Below are 21,589 nucleotides of genomic sequence, written 5' to 3'. Positions count from 1 at the left end.
CTGGGTTGGTGCCCTGTCTTGGCATTGGTAGATGGTTCTGGAATAAAATACAGAGGGAATACTGAAGAAAATGGATCTGATTAGCTTCTGGGGCATCGGAAGACGGGGCTTAGAGCTCGGCTCCTCACAGCGCTGCATAGGTCCTGTAAGCCCCTCTTTTAGCGGGTGCGCTAGCATCTGAGCCCAGAAGAAATGGAAGTGTCGCCAGTCTGCTACTGCACTGAGTGGGAATCTTACAGTGGCCGCAGCCAGCCTCCCTGTGCCAGAGCCGGTCTGCCCATCCCCAGTGGAGGATAAGAGAAGCCAGTACTGGGAGGAAGCCTGGAGACTCTTCTCACTACTGGCCCTTTGCTAATGAGGGCCTCCTGCCTGGAAAGGCTGGCTAGGGAAGACGACCCTCCTTCAGAGGATACCTGTCCTCCCCAGAATAGGTGCCTGTTCCTCAGTTGAGTGCTTGCTCTCCAGCCATTCTGCTGACAGCAGAACACCCACCTGCCACCATGAAGAACAGCTGCCAGGCAGGTAAGCTGCCCAGAACAGCTTCCATGCGGTTGCGATGAGAGGAAAGTTGGGGCGAGGAGGATCGAGGCGTTTGCATCGAGGAGTAAGAAAGGGAGGGAGATGTGTTTTTACTGGGGAAGAGATTCTATGGAATTTGCAGAACTCCTTGCGGTGGGGGGCAGGTCTTCTAGGGCATGTCCCAAACCTCACGAGAGGAGTTGGCAAATGGCAATGCTTTAGGCAGGGCAGTGCTGGCGGCTGACTCCGGGGATATCCTCAAGTCTGTCCCTCACCCTTCCAGCCAGTGCACGTGGAGAATGGCGGCATAGCTGAGGTGACAGCAGGCTGTTGATCACCACTTAGGAAACGGAGGAAGCTGCCCGGGACAGAACAGCAGGGCATGAACATGGCGTGACTGTGGCCTTGTACAATGCTGTTTGAAGTCAATGAGGTCTGGAATTGGCACCGAGTCCAGTGTTCATCCCGATGGCCTCGTGACACCTGCTGTTCACATTGACTGTTTGCCCGTCCCTCCTTAGGCACTGAAAAAAACTCCACACATTAAGGTGAGCCATGGGTGGTGGAAGCACCTGTGTAAGGTTACAGTGGTTCCCAAACTTTTTGGCCTCAGGCCCCCTTTTTGATTTTTGAGAAACCCTTACAATCCCTCCCTCTCCCCCAATAACAGCAAAACTTGTTGAGCCCCCCCCCAAAAAAGGAACTGACGGGGGCCAAAAAGCAAAACTTAGGTTGGTGGGATTTAAGGGGGGGGGGCTGGGTCGCCTCGTGCCCCCCTTGGAATTTGCACGCCCCCCAGTTTGGGAACCCATGGGTTAGACATTATCTTCCCGTGTGGGGCTGGTGATCCATGCACAAGTAAAAATCTCTGAGAACCCCTGTCTGGGTGTATTTTTGTCCTTTTCAACTAGGAAAAAGATCGGACAGGATCGGGGCTAATCTTTTAAATGCAATTATTTATTGATCTCCCTTTGACTCATCCCCTCTAGCAGGAATGGGCCTGCTAGCCTATTAGCAGCATTTGGCTTTCAGTCAGTGAGCAGTGGCGTTTGATAAACCCTTTTCAGGAATTGTTGCTGAGCCGCAGGCTCTGTAGAGGGAGGGAAATACTGGGGTTTTGCTCATCTTCCGAGCAATGGGTGCCCTTTCGAGAGGCTGCGGGGACAGCAGCCGTGCACTCCAGAATGTGGCTAGCTTTTCATCCCATTCCCCGGACGCTAGGGGGCGCTCACCAGCCAAGTGTGAGAGGCATGCACAGATCGCAAGCACTTCCCCCTCACTCCCTTAGTGTCCGGGGAACGGGATGAAAAGCAAGTCGCATCCCGGAGCGTACAGCTGTTGGCCGCCCCAGCCTCCTGAAATGGCACCCTTGGTTCCAAAGAGTAGGGTTTTTTTTGTTAAGTGTTTGCTCATTGGAGTTTTATGGACATGCTCCCTTATATTAATTGGTCAGGTTTCTCTTAGCCCTGGCAGCCAAATGCTTTCCCAATTTGGGGGTATTGCAAAGGAAACCTTGAAAGGGGTTTCTAGACAGCATGCATGCTCTTAGCATTTGAGCCCCATGCTTCATCTGACTTCTCCAATATTGTTTAGTTTGTTTACACCGCCAATGATATTCATGGTGCTCTAGGAGAAAATAAGGGAATAATCCTTGGTTTCTAAGGATAACCTTTCAGGTAGGCCCAAACTGGCCTCATTTCAATCTCTGCTCTGTACACATCCGTTCAGGATCAGGTCCTGAGTTTCTTACTGGCAATGCTTTCTGGCAAGACTTTCCACTGATCCCACTGCAGGATACATGGGCCCGTCATGCAGATAATGTGGATGGGTGGGTGCCCTTAGCTGGATGCGCTAACTAGCTATAGAACCTTTTTGGCTGGCAGGGGTGTGTGTGTAGGAGTGTGTGTGTACGTCTACACTAGTCCCCTAGTTCGAACTAGGGAGGCTAATGAGGGCGACTGAAATTGCAAATGAAGCGCAGGATTTAAATATCCCGCGCTTCATTAGCATGTTCCCGGGTGGTCGCCATTTTGGAAATTGACTAGCCTGGAATAACTGCCACGCGGCAGTGAAACGGGAGTTCCAAGTAAAGCCCTAACTCAAATGATCTGTTAAACCTCTTTCCAGGAGGAATAACAGCTAATTCATTTGCAATTTCGGTCGCCCTCATTAGCCTCCCTAGTTTGAACTAGGGGGCTAGAGTAGACGTACTGTGTGTGTGTAAATGAGCATGCTGAAAATGTCCTGGGTCGCTATAAATGACGAGTAGTTGTGCTTTAGGCGAGGCTGTGGAGCGGAGCTGGAGCATCGGCTCGTTTAGTAACACCCCTGGCGGAACCGTGTGTCCAGTCTGTAAGGTTTCTGGAGGTTTAATCTGCATTTATGGAACGCTCTTGGTTACATTTTTGTAACCATTTGCTAACGAGTCCCACGTGGCGTGATTACGGGGACTTTCTCTGCCAGTCTGGCTCTGTTACTCAGAATGGATGCATGTGTCCTACAAGCACACTGGGCGGCATTTACTGTTGGGGTTGTAGCTGTTGCTGGGCTTTTCTCTCCTGGAGCACAGTTCCATGAACTTGTGCCTCCATAAGAGACTGGCACCCAGGTTCTCTGGGCAATTTAGGCTCCCCTTGGGGCTGCTGAATGGGAGAGACCATTAGATTCAGCCCCAGTGTATTATGGGCCCCCCGCAGCTGTTGTATGTCTGTGGCATGCACCTTCTTGCCCCTGCCACGCCCTCTGAAGTGGGGCCGGTTTGGGGGGTAGCCAGGTGCTGGTTTGTTGAATGGGTGACATTACAGAGCTTTCTCGATCATGGGAATTTTTCAGCTGGCTAGATCTGGCCGCCAGAGAGGCACTGAGGCCCAAATGCAGCAAAATGATGGCCCTGAGTCTGTAACACAGGCTGCAGCACAGATGAGTTGAATCCAACAGGTCTTCAGCCACTGTCTCCTCCACCCCTCTCTCTGTTATGTGTGCTGTGCCCGCATGATGCTCTGTTGAAATTCTTCCCCCTCAGTGGTGTGAGCCTCGCCCTGTTGAACAGAGGCCATTCAGCAAGCCTCCCCATTCCAGTTCCGTTCCTCTCCATACCCTCGCTGTGCTTTTACCATGCCCTTTCCTTGGCTTTGGGATTGGCGGCTTGCCCTTCGGCTTGTGTGGCCAGTGGCCATCCGTGTCCTGTTTGTGCTGCGTCTTGCTGGGGGAGGGCCTCTGGAAGATATTCGCTCCTTGAGTCGTGACTTACCCCAACCGCCCCCACGTGCCTGCAGAGGGGGTTATGCTACAGCTTCCTCCGCAACCTCTCCGCTCTGCATTGCATTTGTACCTGAGGAGCAAGGCAGCGAGGGGAGGGGCATTCTCCCTCAAGATCGCCAAGCGGCTGCTGTCTCGAGGCCCTCAGGGCCCATGCTTGGATCCCTCGTGGGATAGTTTGCTAACCCGCCATAAGGCTGCAGGTCATCCCGTGACTTCCTGTGGGATAATGTATCCTTGGCTTAGACTCAGCACTGATCTGCGGTGCCCTGCAAATCCGAGGACACCCGCTTTATGTCCATGGCTCATTTTTTGCGGATACAGATATGGCTGCAAGGGCTCTACCAGTTCAGAGAGAAACGTGCCTCCCTCTGGATCCCGGTGCTATCTTCCCGTGGCACCGACATTTTCCTGCAATAACTCCTAGCGAAGCCCCCTGCTCAGCTCGTGTAATTGGATGGGAGCACAGCCCAGAATGGGAAGGCTGCAGAAACAGTGTTGCTTGGTTCTCCACAGCAGGGGGGAAAAATCTCCCTGATGAATATCAATGCATGAACCAAACTTTGGACTCTGACGAGCAAGTCTCTCTGTTTTTGGCGTTAGAGTAAGGAAGCTCTGATTTCTGGCTCTGACCTCCCCAGGGGAACCATGCTATCAACATTTACCTCTGAGGTAGGATCATATTGAATAATTAACACGATATGAATCAGAGCCTCTGTTCTCACTCCCATGCTCACTCTGAATTGCACCTTATTCTGAGTTGTGCTGTTAATCTTCATGGGATGACTCCTGGAGTAGAGTGCTAGGCCACAAGACCTGAGGTGGTAACCTTTTCTACCCAGATTGAGAAACTTGGCTGTTTATGCACCTTTGCAGGGGAAAGGGGGGAGCAATCCTCTTCTTCTGGGCTGCAGAAAAGGTTCCTCCAGGTCTAATGTGGTCATGCTGCGTGGGGGGTGGGGGTTAGCTGATGCCTTCATACAGTGCCTGACTCTCAATGATAAACTTCTCCCTGCTCTAGCACCTTGCATGACACACACACACACAAGGTTTCACGGACATGGCATCTATGTGCCTAGCAGAGGCTCCTCCACCCCTCGCCCCAGACTGTGCTCGGCTCCTCAGCACCGTAGGACAGGCTGTGACGATGGATTGATGACTTGCTGAGCAGTTGCTATAAAATCCATAGGACTTGGTTCACCTAATTCCATGCTTTGCGAGCTGGCAGAGGTAGGGTTTTGACCTTATGGCTAACAATGTGGTGTTGAGTTATTTAGGGGTTCTACTTCAGGGAGGCTGCCCATTGCATCTGTCAAACAGAGAGAGAGAGCCCTTGGAGTGAACCAAAATAATGTTAGTCAATGCTGTGTACACAGAAAACACCCACCTGCTCAGCTCTTGCAAGGCTAGCGCCAACCGCCACACAACTTTTGAGCCCCCCTTCCTCTCGCTTCATAGCCCTTGATTCTCTCTCCGCTGTTTCCAAAGCAATGACAATAGCACCATAGTTTCCAAAGGGCTGCACAGCTATTCATGGACCTGTACAATGCTACCGTGAGGCTGGGAAGCATGGTTACCCCTAGTTTTCAGTTGAGAGTCTTTGCCTGGGGGCAGGAACAATACTTTCCTCTTTGGGGCCTTCCGTTTGTGGGTGCTCTGCCTGAGGCTGGGTGTGATTTCTAGCAGAACCGAACATCCCACATTCACTGGTGTAGTTGCAGTGCGCCAGGCGGGTGCTGATGAAAATCAGGCCCAAGTGATAAAACTGGGGCCAGAATTTTTGCAAGTGGCATGAAAGACTTGACCAATGATATTCCATGAGACTTCTCCAGAGGTGGGATTAAAAACTCAGGGGTTCCCCGACTTGGGTGCTGACCTCTTAGCAGTTGCATTCACATCATGGAAATGACCCCCTATGAGGAGGCCTAGTGGTTAGTCAGTCGCTGGCAGTGGAGTGGTGTTGCACCTGTCACAGGGTCAAGTGGCACGATCCAATCCTGATTGGCTTTGTGTATTGCAGGGCCCTCAGATGGTGTGGCCATCTCCCTTGAGCACCCCAAGCTTTGTGGATTCGTGTGCATGTGTAGGGGATTGGAGGGCGGGAGCTGTGATTGTGAGTGGCTCTTGTGAGGGGATGTGTAAGGTGGTAAAGACATCTCACCTTCCTTCTTGTTCTACGAGGAACAGACTAGTCATCGCTGCTCTCTGATCCAATGAGTAGCTCCAGTTACTTGGTTAACTTGGGTTAATACATGATCCTGGCTTGTTAGGGGCTATTGTGGCCTGCCAAGTTGTAAGCTCCATATATTTGAATCTCTGTTGTGTCTCCATTTGTGCTAGAAAGTTTGCTGTAATCTGAACCCCCCTACACATCCTGAGGCTGTTTTCTCTGAACGTATTTCCATGTGCTCAGCAACTGGTTGGCTTTGGTGGGGGAAGAGAGAAGTCAGAGACGTCACCCCGTGCCCTTTCCCCTTCTCTGGTCCCTTCCGTGGGTGCCCTGCCAGTTGAGAGATGCACAGAACCCCAGCCACGTGTGTTCGCAGCGGAGCAGGCCGCCTCCGGGGGGCCTTGGCTCTGCGCTCCTGGAAGGTACTTCAGGAACAATTTTAAAGAGCCTGTGACTCCAGCTGCTGCTGTCACCAGGTCCAGGGCAACTGACCCTTTCGGAGGCACCTCTCCTTCCGCCCCCTATCGATGGGCCTATATTAGAATTGCTCCTCCATCTTCCCGAAGGAGTCCATGTTGACTAGCAGAAAGCAGCTTCCTATTTCCCAGGGCTGTCCGACTCCCAGCCCCAGACTCACTGGTTGTGCGTACACAAAAACAGTTCCTGTCATGCTTGCTTTGCTGGGCGTAGAACCTCACCGCATCACTAGTCCTGTGTATTTCCCCAGGGCTGCCTGGGCATCGTGCCCTACTCCTCGTGAGTGAGGGAAGCACCAAGAGTAGGCCATGCACAGGGGCACGAGTCTTGGTTCTAGAACTCTTGAGTGCGACGGTCTAGAGGGTAAACACTGGCAGACCTTTCTCTGTAGCCATGTGAATGGGACCAGGAGTTGTTGAAGTGTATTAGACTTGCTTGCCCGTTAGGGGTATTGCTCAGAGGCTGACCCAATATTTGTCTGTCTAAAGGACATCTAGAGGTACCTCAGCTGCCGGGTATTTACTCTGCATTCTGTGCATGAGGTGTCGATACTCCTGCCCTGCCAGGATTGTTATGTGGCAAAAATGGGGCCCAAAAGGGGATTGAACAGGGGAGAACGTTGCTAAGCAGCTTTAGGCTCAATTTTGCCTACCCAGTATGAAGTGACAGACCGTTTTCCACCTGACAGATAACTTGTTCTGTTGCAGAACTGAGCACAGACACCATGCTGGAGGCAGCTCCCTTTGGAATGGAGGGGGGTTTATCACCCCTTCCCTGATCTTGGCTCATGTAAGGGCTCACCTGTCAGTGGTACAGGTTGAACCTCTCTGGTCCAGCAACATCCGTGGTCTGGCATGATTCGAGATAGCCAGATGTCCATTTATCATGGGTGTGGCCAAGTTTCTCATGGTCCCATAAAGTTTGTTTACAGCCACCCATCTGGCGCGCTGTGTTCTGTGCTGTTATTTAGCTCTAATTTACCCCCTAAATGTCTTCTAACAGCCCAGCAAGCAGTGCAAGTGTTGGTAATGCTGCTAGACAACACTGACCTGCTGTGGTTCGGCAAATTCTCTGGTTTGGTGCCGGACTAGAGAGACTCAACCTGTAGAAGAGACAAAGAAAAGAGCCTTCCTGAGAGAACATCAAATGTCAGTGAAGGCAAGAGCAGGTGTTTCTCCCAGGCACACAGTATAAGGTAACCTGCATCTCTGTGTGAACAGCCCAGATGCCACAAGGATGGATGCCTCAGAGTTAGATACAGATGATCCCGTAGCCTATGCATAGTGCACACGGCTGGGCTGCATGCCTTTTTTGTATTTAGGTCTCCTCAGTCTTGTCTCGTTTCTTTTCCCCAGACGTTGTTAAACGAAGTTTTGAAATATGTCGGTGGAAAGGGCTGACTAGCCATGACAGGTTGAAAGGCTGCCAGCAGAGAATGGAAGGCGACGTCACAGAAAAGCACTTTGAGAGGGTCGGTCTGGCTTAGACGTTTTAAAAATTGCTGGGAAAGCCTGTGGTATGTCTGAAAGATGCTGGGAATGGCCAGGCAGCTCTCCGGGTAACTGAATTGTAGGCCCATGGGCTGAGGCTATTTTTAAAACGTTAACCGAACAGTCTTGCTTGTGTTAGCTCACTCTTTGCTAACTCTCCTGTAGTGGGAAGAGCTTTTGTAAGGTAGGCAGTTGGAAGCAAGAAGACTGGACTTTTTCCTCTTGTAGGCTGGTGAGAATCAGGCATATCTGCACTGAAATGAGTAGTTGCCTGGTGTAAAATGAGATAATTGGGCCCATTGAGGGAAGGGTACGATGCTCTTTTTATCCTCTTGCACATAAAACATTGAGATTACCTCTATTAAGATTATCGTACCTTATTACTAGGACCCTACCAAATATGCATCCGTGAAAAATGTGTCATGGACCACGAAATCTAGTCTCTCCTCTGCGAAATCTGGTCTTCTAGGTGCTTTTACCTGATGCCAGACTGATTTGATTGCGGAGACCAGAGTTTCTTAAACTCCTGACCCAAAAGGGAGTTACGGTGGGAGGGCTCACAATGTTATTTTAGGGTGGGAATACCATGACTCCCCTTATGTCTGCACTGCCTTCAGAGCTGGACAGCCAGAAAGCAGCAGCTGCTGGCCAGGTGCCCAACTCTGAAGGCAAGGCCCTGCTAGCAGCAGTGCAGAAAGGTGGCAATACCATACCTTACCACCTTGACTTTCGTGCTGCGGCCTTCAGAGCTGAGTGGCCAAAGGATGGTGGCTGCTAAGAGACCAGCTCTAAAGGTAGCACTGCAGGATAAGGGTAGCAATACCACACCAGGCAAACCTTACGCTATGCTATTCCTCCAGTAACCTTGCAATCCCACTACAACTCCTTTTTGGTTCAGAACTCCTACAGTTACAATACTGTGACCTTTCAGATTTTATATAGCTGAAATACTGACTTTCCTGACTTTTTTTTATTAAATCCTAGGACTGTGAAACTGACCAAAGTAGAGAATGAATTTGGTAGGGCCCTTCTTATGAATCCTGTACTACTCAGTGAGAGTTAGATGGGCAGAATCTGGCCCTTGTAAAGGCCTTCCCTTTTTACAATGCTGGGATATTTGGGGACTGTCTGGAGTTCAACTAAGGAGACGTTACCCAAAGCAGAATCATTTCTGTTTTTCCTTTAAAGAGAATTATAGCACCATCTGCGAAGACTTAGGGGATCATAGTAGAAAACCAATTCAATATGAGCTCCTAGTGTAAGACTGTAACTAAGAGGACTAACTCAATCCTTGGATGTGTAAGATGGGGAATATCACGTAGGAAGAGGGAGATAGGGTTACCAATGCCACATAGTGTAGTAATACTATTACTGGAATCCTGTGTCCAGTTCTGGTCTCTGTCCTTCACAAAGGATGTCAGAAAGGTTGTAGAAGAGGGACAAGATGATTCAAGATCTGGAAAACCTGCCTGACAGGGAAAAACTCAATTTCATGAAAGAGAAGGTTAAATAGTGACTTGATTCCAGCCTGTAAGTAGACATGGGGGAAAGATTTCTGTTAGGGGAAGGCTCTTTAATCTTCCAGAACAGGGCATAATGAGATCCACTGGGTGGAAGCGTAGGCTGGACAGATTGAGCCTAGAAAAGGTGTACATTTTTCATAATGAGGTTAATTAACCGGAGGAACGATTTATCTAGGGATGTGGTGAAGTCTCCTTCCCTTGAAGTCTTTAAATCAATAATTATAATAGACTACCTAGCTCTCATAAAGGGGTGCTTTACGGCTGTCTGTCTTAAATGCTGTGCTCTAGCATGAACACAAGTTATGGGATGTTCTGCAGGAGATCAGATTAGATGGCATGTTCTAGCCCCAGAAATGGGTGTTGAGTGTCTGGATGTGTCACAAGAACAAGACCCCTAGGAAAGGACGGCAGGTCACTTTGTCACCTTGGCAGCTCAACAAGGAAAGGATTGTCTCTTTGAGAAACAGCCCCTCGTCTGCTTCCCCCTTCTTCCTGGGTGGAAGGTAGTAACAGGGCCGGATGTAAGGCCGGGCAACCCAGTGACTGGTTGGGGTGCTGGCGCCAGCCTCAGCAGGCTCGCAGTGCTATTTTCATTGTTAGCGACAAAAGGGAAAAGAGAATGTCGGAAGCAAAATGTTTCTGGTATTCCGTATGCAAATTCATTTTGTCACTAGCCTCCTAGGAGGTTGTGGCCCATTCTAGAAACTTGTGGAAGATGCCAGACTCTTTCTCTCTCTCTCTCTCTCTTTTTTTTTTTTTTTTAAATTGATAGAAGTTTCTATAAGCTTAGAGGAAATGATTTTTTTTTTATTTGCTTACCTGTGGAATGAATAAATACAGGTTTACAGATTCCAGTGTGGAATTTGTCATCTTGTATGACCGGGATAAATTGTGCAGGCAAATCGGGTCTCAAAGTCATGAAGTGTGTGGGTGGTCAGTGAAGGGCCCCCAGCTCCGCCCCTTCCACTGAGGCCCTGCCGCCCATGGAAGCCAAGCTGCCTCCCTGCCCTTTCCTTCTCTCTCCCGCACAGGAGGGGAGGAAGTTGGCTGGGCGAGTGCATGACCCCAGCTCTGGAGCATGGGGAGGATGCATGGCCCCACCTCTGCTCACCCTCTGTTCACCCACTCCCCAGGCTTCTGCGATGGTGGTGCACCAGGTCCAGGAGGGTAATTGGCAGGGTCTCGATCCCCTTTCTGCCTCTGCACAAATATGCAGCCCAAGGAAGAGTGCTGGGCACTGATTTTAGTAGGGATATAGATTGAGTGGTTAACCAATAAGCCTGTATCGGAGGCAGCAGCATGGGGTGACAGCTGGTTTCCGGGGAACAGGACCAGCAGCCAGGAGCTGGTTTAAAAGCTGGCTTCTGTCATGCAGCAGCTCCCGGGGAACCAGCTACCGCTCTGCACTACAGACCCTGAGAGCTGGGAGCCAGTGCGCACCAGAAACCGGCTGCTTGTATACATGGTTGGCTGGCCCTGCTTCGGGGGGGCTGGCTGCGCAGTGGGCTCTGCAGTATAAGCTTTATACTGCAGAGGCTGCAAGGTGTATCCACTGAGATTTCCAGTGATTACATGGTTCCCTAATTCAGTGTTTCTCAACCTTTTTTTTTATCAAGTACGCCCCCTTTAAAAAAAAAAAAGTAAGTTCTCCTAGTACCTACAGTTTTCAGACATGCACAGTTTTTTTTTCTACTGTTGCAACACATTTGTTTAAACAACTTAATCGTAGCCGGGCGGGCGATGAAATTTTTGGGTGTAAAAAAGTACAAAAATAATCAAGCGCTGTCAAACTTGAAACACAAATTCAGTTTTCTCCAAGTTTTAGTTGTGTTAATGTACGTCCCTGACTTCCCTCGAGTACCCCTGACGGTTGACTGGTTGAGAAGCACTGACCTAATTATCTGCTCTTTAACATCCCTAGTTTTCAGAGACAACCAGCTATGCAAGGCCCCAAGTAAAGTAGGCCCTTGGTCCAGTTTTAAATGGGATAGTCCTCCTTTTGGATGTTTGGCCCCTGCCCAGTACTGAAACAAAATGGGACATACCACTCTGCTCCCGCTAGTGTGACCTTGCATCACTATGGGCCCATACCATTCCTGGAAGTACCAATATTCTGGGAATGCGTGATTCCAGAATGACTTGTCAAGAGGGCAGTGTTCCCTATAAGCTGTGTGCTTGGGAAGCCATGCAAAAGAGAGTCAGGTGCTGCCCAGCTGATTAGCAGAGCACCCGCAGTTGGCAGCATGTGTTTCTACTGGAGGTGCATGTCTTGGTGCCCATAACAAAATTTATTCTGCACATGGATGGAAAAACACCAAGTGGGACCAATGATTGAGAGTGGAATTTATTTGGGCAGAGAAGCAGAGCAGACAAGATGTGTTTGTGTGGGTGGAGGGGCAGCCTGTGCTCTCTGGAGGAGTCTGACACCAGCCCATTAATATGATTAATGACAAAACTTAATTTGCACGGACGGCTCATTCGCACACAAAAGAGAACTCTTAAACAGGAGGCTTTGTAGCAAGCAGGAGACAGTAAGGGGATCTCTCCAAGGGAGAGGGTGGTTCTGAGGTAGAACAATGAGCTAGGTTTCAGAAGGAGCCTTTCCTGTGTATTCTATAGATGAAAGTTAATGAGATTTTTCAGAAATGTCAAAAGTTGGAATTGTTTTTAATATCACTTTGCTAAATTATGTATGCACGATCCAAGGTACTGCCTTCATTCACATCAGCCTGGGACAACTTAATTTTACTTTGGAAGTTGCAATGAATTCCATTTAGGCCATTTCCGATATCTTAAAACCCAACTGTAATTACTAGGAATGCAAGCGTCAAGGGGCTGCGCTGGCACTGCATTCCTTGGGAAATATGTTTTGAGTCCACTAGGGGGCACTCACGCCACACTGAAGAAAGGGTGAGCCCTGTAAAGTTTTTGCAATGTAGTTTCATACTCCCTGGCTTTTTTTTTTTTTTTTTTTTTTTTTTTTTTAAATTAAACTTGTTCATACTCTTTTCGTCTGAATTTCACCCCAGGGTGGTTTGGAAGAGAAGTGATTGTATTTACTTGTTGTCTTCAAAAACGTGCTTTATAACAGATGAACAGGAAATAACTTCTAATATACATGACATTAAACAATTGCAGATGTCTGACCCCACAGTATCTTAAAAATAGTGGAGAGGGGAGAAGACTCTACCTGCATTTGTATGGTGATAGAAATGTAGCCGTGTTAGTCTGGTGTAGCTGAAACAAAATACAGGACTATGTAGCACTTTAAAGACTAACAAGATGGTTTATTAGATGATGAGCTTTCGTGGGCCAGACCCACTTCCTCAGATCAAATAGTGGAAGAAAATAGTCACAACCATATATACCAAAGGATACATTTGTATGGGCGTGTGAGGGTCTGCCCCACCCCCTGAAAAATGCTCCCATCCTTCAGTTCCCATTAACTCCACACAGAGGTGATGTAGATATTGGGATAGAGAGTACTCTTATTAAGTTTGCAGATGATACCAAACTGGGTGGGGTTGCAACTTCTTTGGAGGATAGGGACATAATTCAAAATGACCTTAGCAAGTTAGAGAAATGGTCAGAGGTAAACAGGATGAGGTTTAATAAGGAGAAATGCAGAGTGCTCCACTTAGGAAGGAACAATCAGTTCCATACATACAAGATGGGAAGCGACTGTCTAGGAAGGAGCATGGCGGAAAGGGATCTAGGGGTCATAGTGGACCACAAGTTGAATATGAGTCAACAGTGTGATGCTGTTGCAAAAAAAGCAAATATGATTCTAGGTTGTATCAACAGGTGTGTTGTAAGCAAAACTCGTGAAGTCATTCTGCCGCTCTATTCTGCACTAGTTAGGCCTCAGCTGGAGTACTGTGTCCAGTTCTGGGCGCCACATTTCAAGAAAGATGTGGAGAAATTGGAAAGGGTACAGAGAAGAGCGACAAGAATGATTAAAGGTCTAGAGAACATGACCTATGAAGCCAGGCTTCATGAACTGGGCTTGTTTAGTTTGGAAAAAAGAAGATTAAGGGGGGACATGATAGCGGTTTTCAAATATCTAAAAGGGTGTCACAAGGAGGAAGGAGAAAATTTGTTCCTCTTGGTTTCTGAGGACAGGACAAGGAGTAATGGGCTTAAAGTGCAGCAGGGGAGGTTTAGATTGGACATTAGGAAAAAAATTCCTAACTGTCAGGGTGGTCAAATATTGGAATAAATTGCCAAGGGAGGTGGTGGAATCTCCCTCTCTGGAGATATTTAAGAACAGGTTAGATAGACATCTGTCAGGGATGGTGTAGACGGAGCTTGGTCCTGCCTTGAGGGCGGGGGGCTGGACTCGATGACCTCTCGAGGTCCCTTCCAGTCCTATGATTCTATGATTCTATGATTCTATGCACCATTCATGATTAATTGTTAAATGCTTTACAAAGGAGGTCTGTGTTCTTATCCACTTTTTACAGATGGGGAGGGGAAACATTTACCTGAGATTACCCAGCAGAAGAACAGATTAATGGCAGAGGAATAGAAGCTGTGTCTTTGTATTTCTAGTGCTGCATATTAGCCGCTAGACAAGACTACCGCTCAGCAGGGCCGAGAAAGCAATGCCTGCTGCATTTAAAACCTGTTCACTGAATCAGGTGATTTTTAACTGGTGGAAAAATTTCCCGAAGAAGAAATTAGGCTTTGGATCATTTTGAGAATTGCAGCTTTGACACTCTGTTTAGATTACATGAATTGGAGACGCGGGACAAAGTCCAATTAAATAACCTAGACTAATTAAAACACACACTCTCTGATTTCTACAGTAAAGATAATTAGGTCTTTTGAGATTAATAGCTAAATATCCACTAGAGGTCACACATTTAGCTCTAGAAATGGGCAGTCTTACCAACATGTCCTGAGGAAAGTGGACAATATATTTTAACATACCTCTTAATTTCATGTAATATGTTTTTCAATCAAACCTTAGCTCTGGTTTTGAAATGTGTGGTCAGTAAAACTTGGGTCTTAACTGCTCTCCCTTCCCCCACTAACAAATTGCATATGTTGATAGCTTCTGCCCCACCCCCATTTACAAAAATGTAATGGTTCCAAATGGTTAAATGAAGACATTCAGTAGTTGTTTTTAAAGGAATTTCTCAGCTCTTCTGTTGACAAATCTCCTTGTACAATATATGGCATGTGAATTTATTTAATTTATGCAAATTATTTTACATAAGAAGAGCCTCTTAAGAGATGGGCCATCTGTTTCTCTTTTTTAAAAAAATTGAGGACATACTGGGTACATTTCAAATTAACATCCTATTTATAAATTCTTGGACATGCTTACGTTCTTTTAATAGCTGATTCTAAAGGATGTTATAAAATACCTGTGAAGAGGTTATTACCAGTGTGTTAAAATGAACTATTAAAAGATAGTTTATAATGTCCAAGTATTGGTATGAAAAAAGCCCACTATAAAACGTTATTTAAGGGTACCTCTACACTACAGAGGAAGATCCAAACTGCCAGTGTCGATCTTCCAGGGTTCGAATTAGCGGTCTAGTTAAAACAGCTAATTCAAAGTGAGAGGGGCACTCCAGTCGATGCCTGCTTTCATGAGGAGTAAGGGAAGTCAAAAGAAGAGTGTTCTTGCTGCAGTGTAGACAGCGCCAAAAGCTGAGTTAAGCTACTTCGACTTCAGCTATGCAATTAATGTAGCTGAAGATGTGTATCTTAATTTGACTTTGTCCTAAGTTTGTATGTCTGTTTACTTATCTGTCTCCCATTGCCACAGTGTTTCAGCACCTCAGAATCTTTTTAAAGTACAGGTTGAACCTCTCTAGTCCGGCACCTTCGAGACCTAACTGGTGTGGAACCAGAGAATTTGCTAGACCACGGGAGGTCAATGTTGTCTAGCAGTATTGTCAGCACTTCTACCACTTGCTGGGCTCTTAGAAGACATTTAGGGGGAAATTAGAGCTAAACAGCAAAGAGAGTCAGGACTGACTTATACAAGCTTTATGGGACCATGGGAAACCTGGCCACACCCATGAGTGGTCATCCAGCTAACTAAAATCATGCTGGATCATGGATGTTGCTGGACTAGAGAAGTTGGGCTTTTCTTTATCCTTACACCCCCCCTCCCTCTCTCCCTCCTGTGAAGTAGAGCGGTGGTTAAGTGACTTTCCAGGGATCATGCAGAAAGTCTGTAGTGGGGCAAGGACTTTACCCATCTCCCAAGATGTAGACTAGCACTCGAGCCACAAAAGCCTACCTTATTCAGTCTTTACTTGTGCCGGTAGGCTTTTACTCATGTCAGCGGTCCCATTGACATACGTGGACCTGCTCATGTAAGTATGTGCTCTTCAACATGAATAATGGCGGCACAATCTCTTTTAAGATGGTTTTAAATGGAAGCTTAATATAAGAATTCTGTAAGTTCTTGGAGGATAGGTCCATAAAATGCTATTGGCCAAGATGGTCAAGGATGCAGCACCATGCTCTAGTATCCTTAAGCCTTGGACTGTCAGATGCTGAGACTGGACAACAGGAGAGGGATCTGTTGATGATTGCTGTTCTGTTCATTCCCTCTGATGCATTGGGCATTGGCCACTATTGGAAGACACGATACTGGGCTAGATGGACGATTGTGCAACAACCACTTGCCAGCTCTGCACCGCGCATGCGCAAGACCTGCACTGCGCATGCGCGGACCACCGGTGAGCGGGGCGACCGGCTGAACTCTACTCGCTACGGGCGAATAGATAAGCTTATTTGTCAAACCCTGACCATGACAATAATCTACATGTAAAGTAAAACTTTGTTCTATGAAATGATATTGAAATGTCTGTCAATCTGCATCTAGAATGAAAAAGTAGGTTGTCAGATTCTTGTTTCAAATTGAGTGAATGGCTGGATGGAATACTTACTCTTGATGTACCGCTAACAGAACAACAAACCACCTGCATTTCATTGGGTAGGCTAATCAAGAATGAATTTTGGGAAACGTTGTCTTGTACTGTGTGCTTGTCATTGGGAGCTGTAGAACCATTATAGAGCATGAGGAGAAAAAGTTTCAGTGGACATCTCATTTTCTGTGCAACCTGAGAGCTTTCCAGCCTCCATCTTAAGCTAGGGTTTGAAGTGGGGTTGTTGAGTAAGATGATCTTGCATTGTTTATGCACCTGAAAACCCCACTGAAAGGGGGCTCAAGAGATCCCCTCAGAGTTATTCTTAGCCTTGGTTGCCCTTTGCTGGTGAACGAGTAGGCTGCAGAAGTGGTCTTCCTTCATCTCAGTGGGCTGCAAGATTGTTGTAGCCAAGACCATCTCTCAGGACAAAGTAGTTTGGCTAACGGTGCTTGCATGCCTAGAATTTATGGGGTGGGGGTGCCGATTGAACCGTAGCAGTGCTTTGATTGGAGGCAGAGAGCGCGCACGGCTCTGTCAGTGTTGTGGGCAATCCACAGGCACCTCACTTCACATGCCCTGGCTTTAAATGAATGTGACTTTAGTCATACTGGTAGGAAACAACCTATGCAAATGTAAACCGCATGCAGGGCTGCCTGAGTCTACGGGGCAGCAGTAAACAATGTTGCATGGGCCACACGCAAAACCCTGATAGGCTGCAGGTGGCCGACTACTACTTCAAACACTTATGCAAACATCAGGGTTCCTGTTACTATGGAGCCAATCCTGCGAGTTGCAGAGCGCCACCTGCTGGTACTAAGTACAGGCCGGTTATTGAGAAGCAAATCGCCACTGATGTAGAGGATCTGGCCCATTGAAGGAATCGTTACCTGTCCCTGGGGTCTTGGGCCTGGCTGCGTTAGAAATCCAGACTTTCCCAAGAGAGAGCTTGACTCAGAAGGTCAGGAGTGATTGTCTTGTTTATGCAATCTGTAAACAAGTAATTGTTCTGCTGCTGAAAGTATTGCCACACCTGCTGGGTGATGCAAGAACCAGCACTGAAATGGCCATGGGGAACATTACTTATATGGAAAACAGGCACAAAACCCAGTTTCCCGACTGCTAAAAGGAAATTCCAGGATTTTAATCAGGTGAGATTTTCTTTCTATTCTTTCTCTTGTTGACATGAAGTTTCAGACCCACGATTGGATTGTGGCTCTCTCTTCCCTCCAAAAAAACCTCCCAAGCTAACCAACCAACCCCATTATTTCAAGAAGTTTCGCTTCCTGATTACATAGGGGAAACCTTGATTTATGCTAATGCTGGTGTCATTTGTTTGTTTTGCTATCAAGGGATTGCAAATTGGAATAACCCATATTTTACTTTAATCTGTAAAGTAAACATAGAGCAGGTTACAATAAATATTTTATTTGCTTCTAGACAGACTTTCAGGATACAGAAAATAAAAATAGCAAATGTGAGTAGGCAAACAGGTGAGACCTAACAATGAAGTAGTATAGTATTGTACTGTTTTCTGAAAGGGCAGCGTAGAATTATATCTATTTATCTGTCTCATTTGAAATAGACAAACATAGTCTGGAAACAAAACACATCAGTCATTCTCTCTCTCATATTTTGAAACTAGAATTTCTTTTAAAATTAAACTTAAGTTTATTTTTTTCTTCACTCATATTTATAGAATAAAATATTTATCAAGACAATAGATTTTTCTCTTCAGATACCACTCTAACATCTCTCTTTGAATGAAGTTGATGATTTGTGTGTATTCAGGCAGGTGCTAATACTCCCCGTATTGGTCAGACAAGGGAGCGGAAGACACTGATAAATTTGTAGCTTGTTATCCTGCAATTTCTTTTTAATTCCAACAGTTTCTCAGTTTTTTCTCACTGCAAACTGAACAGCAAAATAAGCATTGCAAGCTATGGGCTTTCCTGCTCTGAGCATCCGCTACTGAAAGGCACCTGCTAATATGCTTTAATGACCCCAGAGGTGCTATGCCCTCCAAAGGAAAGGTGTAATTTTATATTTCTGAAAAGCAAATTCCTAATTGATCCCATTGCCTAGCAAAATAAGAAAAGTGGCAGTAGAAAATAAGAAAAGGTCATTTTGATCACTCAGTACGCAAAGAGCACATTATTATGAGCGCTGACAAATTACACTGTGTGTCATATTTCTGATAGTGGAAGGTCAAGTTGAGCCTGGGGTAGGAGAGAGAACAAATATAAACAATAAAAGCAAAGGGACTTGAATTTTTATGAGCTGAAATTTTCAGCTCATTATTGCATGGGAACACATGTCAATAAAGCTATTAGGGTTTCTCTACAGAACAATTTATTGAAAATGCAGCTTCTGGAAAAATACATGAGATGGGGTGATTGTCGGTGACTAGTCCCAATAGTATCGCCAGGGAATAATGTGATCCATTGTCAAAATGCAGCCATAGGCGACCCTTCGGAACCTCTGCTCTTTAGATCCGAGGTGAAGCTACTGATACCGTTTATTCCCAATGGGAATGGTGCCAGGTGTCATCCACACAATTGGGTTCTCGTAAACGGGGAGTGTTTATTTCTCCTTCCATCTCCTACCATTCACACCACCCCGTTAGTTTCAGAGTGGGAATGTGTGATGCTGTCTCTGACCACTTGGGGTTTGGCCAGAGGGGGAAATACTCAAGTTCCCCATGTATTTTTGTTTCAACTGGATGCCAAACACACCAGGAGATCTTCTCCCAAAAGCCTGATTCAAGAGATTTCCAGCCCAATTCTGTAGCCACCAGAGGTTCGGGTAATTTCTGAAATGCTTCTGAATGTGGGGCTCCAATAGCCTGTGGAGTTTCCTATGCTGGAGAGCTCTTCTGTGTTCCCCTAGTAAGTGGGAGGAGTGGGCATGACAGTTGTGGAGTGGGGAGGTGCCATTGCAGAACAGTGTGTGGTTACGCTTACGGGTCAGAGCTGCTCCTGTGCAGCTGTGTCTTGCGCTGGGACCAGGTGGCTGAGGAGCAGGGAGTGAACAGATGGCTCCGCAGTTCTTTGGTAGGATGGAGAATCTGCCCCATCTGATGGAAGAAGAGACTGAAGTCAAAGGGCCTGATCCAAACATGAGGGACGTCAATGGGATTTTTTCCATGCATGCCAATGGCCTTTGGCTCAGACCCTGAGCAGGACAGGAAGTAGGGATGGTAAAATGTGTTCATTCAGGTAAATAAGTAATGCTGGGTTCTTTCCCCTCCCCCCCCCCCCCCCCCCCGTTTACACGGGGTAGGCAGGGGCACCATTTCAGATTTTGGGTGGGGTGGGCAACTCATGCATGCCGTGATAGGGTGGGGGGAGGGAAGAGAGTGAAAGTAAGAGTGGACTGAGGACAGTGCCTTCAGCAGTGTTACTGAGCATGCTCAGTACAAGCCAAGCACTAAAGGGGGGGGGGGAGAGAACCAACCCCATCAGCCAACTCCCACATCATCTCTATCCAAAAAAAGGGGCTATACTTTTTTTGGCAGACCACTTAGCTGACAGGAGCACTGTATCTAATTCCGATATTAAAGAGAAAATTAAATAAATATTAGACACTTAGCTCTAACGCTAACATATTCTGACATCTTGTGGCAAGTCACTTAAGGGGCACTAGTTAGCCTTAACATTTTAATGTATATTCTTTCTTTGTTACTAACTCTGTAGAGAGACCCTGTCAAGACTCTCGGGCTCTATCCGAGCTCTGGAAGAGGAGTGGCGTCTCGTGAGTTACAGCAAGGGGACAGATACATTTCAGCTCTCTATAAAAACATCAAAATGGCCATACCGGGTCAGACCAATGGTCCTTCTAACCCTGAATCCTGTCTTCAACAGTAGCCAATGCCAGGTGCTTCTGAAGGAATAAACAGGAGAGACAATCATCACGCGCCATCCCCTGTCGCCTGTTTTGTTGGTTTTTTAAATCTGCTGCCTATCAATTTAATTGGGTCAGCTGCTTCTGTTATGTTAGTGAAGGAATGAATAATATTTCCTTATTCTATTTTTCCACACCATTCATGATTTTCTAAACCTCTAATGTATCTTCCCATCCTTTAGTTACAAGCTGAAAAGTCCTAGTCTTGTTAATCTCTCCTCAGATGGAAGCTATTCCTCACCCCTAATCATTTCTGCTGCCCGTTCTGTACCTTTTCCAAATCCAGTATATCTTTTCTAAGATGGGGTGACCAGCAGCGTTCCCTCTAAGATTTTCCAACCGTGAGGAGAGTGAGTTTTAGCTTGTGCACCAATATTGAGGTTGTGCACGTTGGTTTGGATGTATGCCACTATGGCACCCAATTTATTAACACACACTTTCATGGCTCTGAAGCAGACACGCCCCCCGCCATGCAGCAGGTCCTGGCTCCCTGACCCACTGGCTTCCTCACCATGCCGTCTCAAATGACCCTGCTCACTGGAACAGCTGCCTGCCACGTGGCTCTCCAGAGGAGGTAGGCGGGAGAAGAACTTTTTGTGCACAGCTGTGCAGGTGCGCACCTGAGCAGGAACTATGGTGGCCAGATCCACATAGTGTTCAAGATGTGGGCATACCATGACTTTCCATAGAGACAATATGGTATTTTGTCTGATCTATTCCTTTCCTATTGATCCCCAATATTCTGTTAGCTTTTAGGTTTTTAGACTGACACTGTACTTCGAACAGATGTCTCCATGGAACTAGCCACAATGATTCCAAGATCTCTTTCTTGAGTGGTAATAGCTATTTCAAACTCCATTTTTGTATCTCTAGTTAGGGTTATATTTTCCCATGTGCATTACTTTGCACTTATCAACTCTGAATTCCATCTGCCCTCGTGTTGCCCAAATCACCCAGTTTTGTGAGATCCCATTGCAACTCTTTGCAGTCAACTTTGGAGTAGTCACTGTTTACCCCTTTTTCAGGAACATTGATGAGAAGTTTAACAGCAGTGGACCAACTGCAGATCCCTGCAGCACAATACTCATTCCTACTCTTCCCCCCCCCCCAATATTTTAAGTGGAGTACCCAGCAATGTTTTCATGATGATCTAATCATCCTTCAATTGCTTGAATACCCAGCCTTTTGTTGATAATTACCCTGCCTCCATCTTTTTATAACACTCACTCTGCTAACGGCAAAGCTGCAAGCAGCTCAAACTCTTGCATTTAAGAACTGCCTCTGGAGTCAGGCTATGGAGGGCAGGGAGATTGTGCGTGTAACCGATGAGACCGGGTTCATAAATTGACTGTGTAC

At 46.8% G+C, this 21,589-nt stretch overlaps 1 protein-coding gene across 2 annotated transcripts in view; it reads left to right on the top strand.

Annotated features, from left to right (window-relative positions):
* TAFA4 (TAFA chemokine like family member 4) overlaps positions 1-21,589 on the top strand; it is a 163,923-nt gene that overhangs the window by 18,784 nt on the left and 123,550 nt on the right. The gene's annotated exons all lie outside the window — the stretch shown is intronic.

The sequence above is a fragment of the Pelodiscus sinensis genome, chromosome 11 (assembly GCF_049634645.1).
Source record: "Pelodiscus sinensis isolate JC-2024 chromosome 11, ASM4963464v1, whole genome shotgun sequence".
In the NCBI taxonomy this organism is placed as follows: domain Eukaryota; kingdom Metazoa; phylum Chordata; order Testudines; family Trionychidae; genus Pelodiscus; species Pelodiscus sinensis.
The sequence above is the reverse complement of the archived record's forward strand: the minus strand, read 5'-3'. Positions and strand labels throughout refer to the sequence as shown.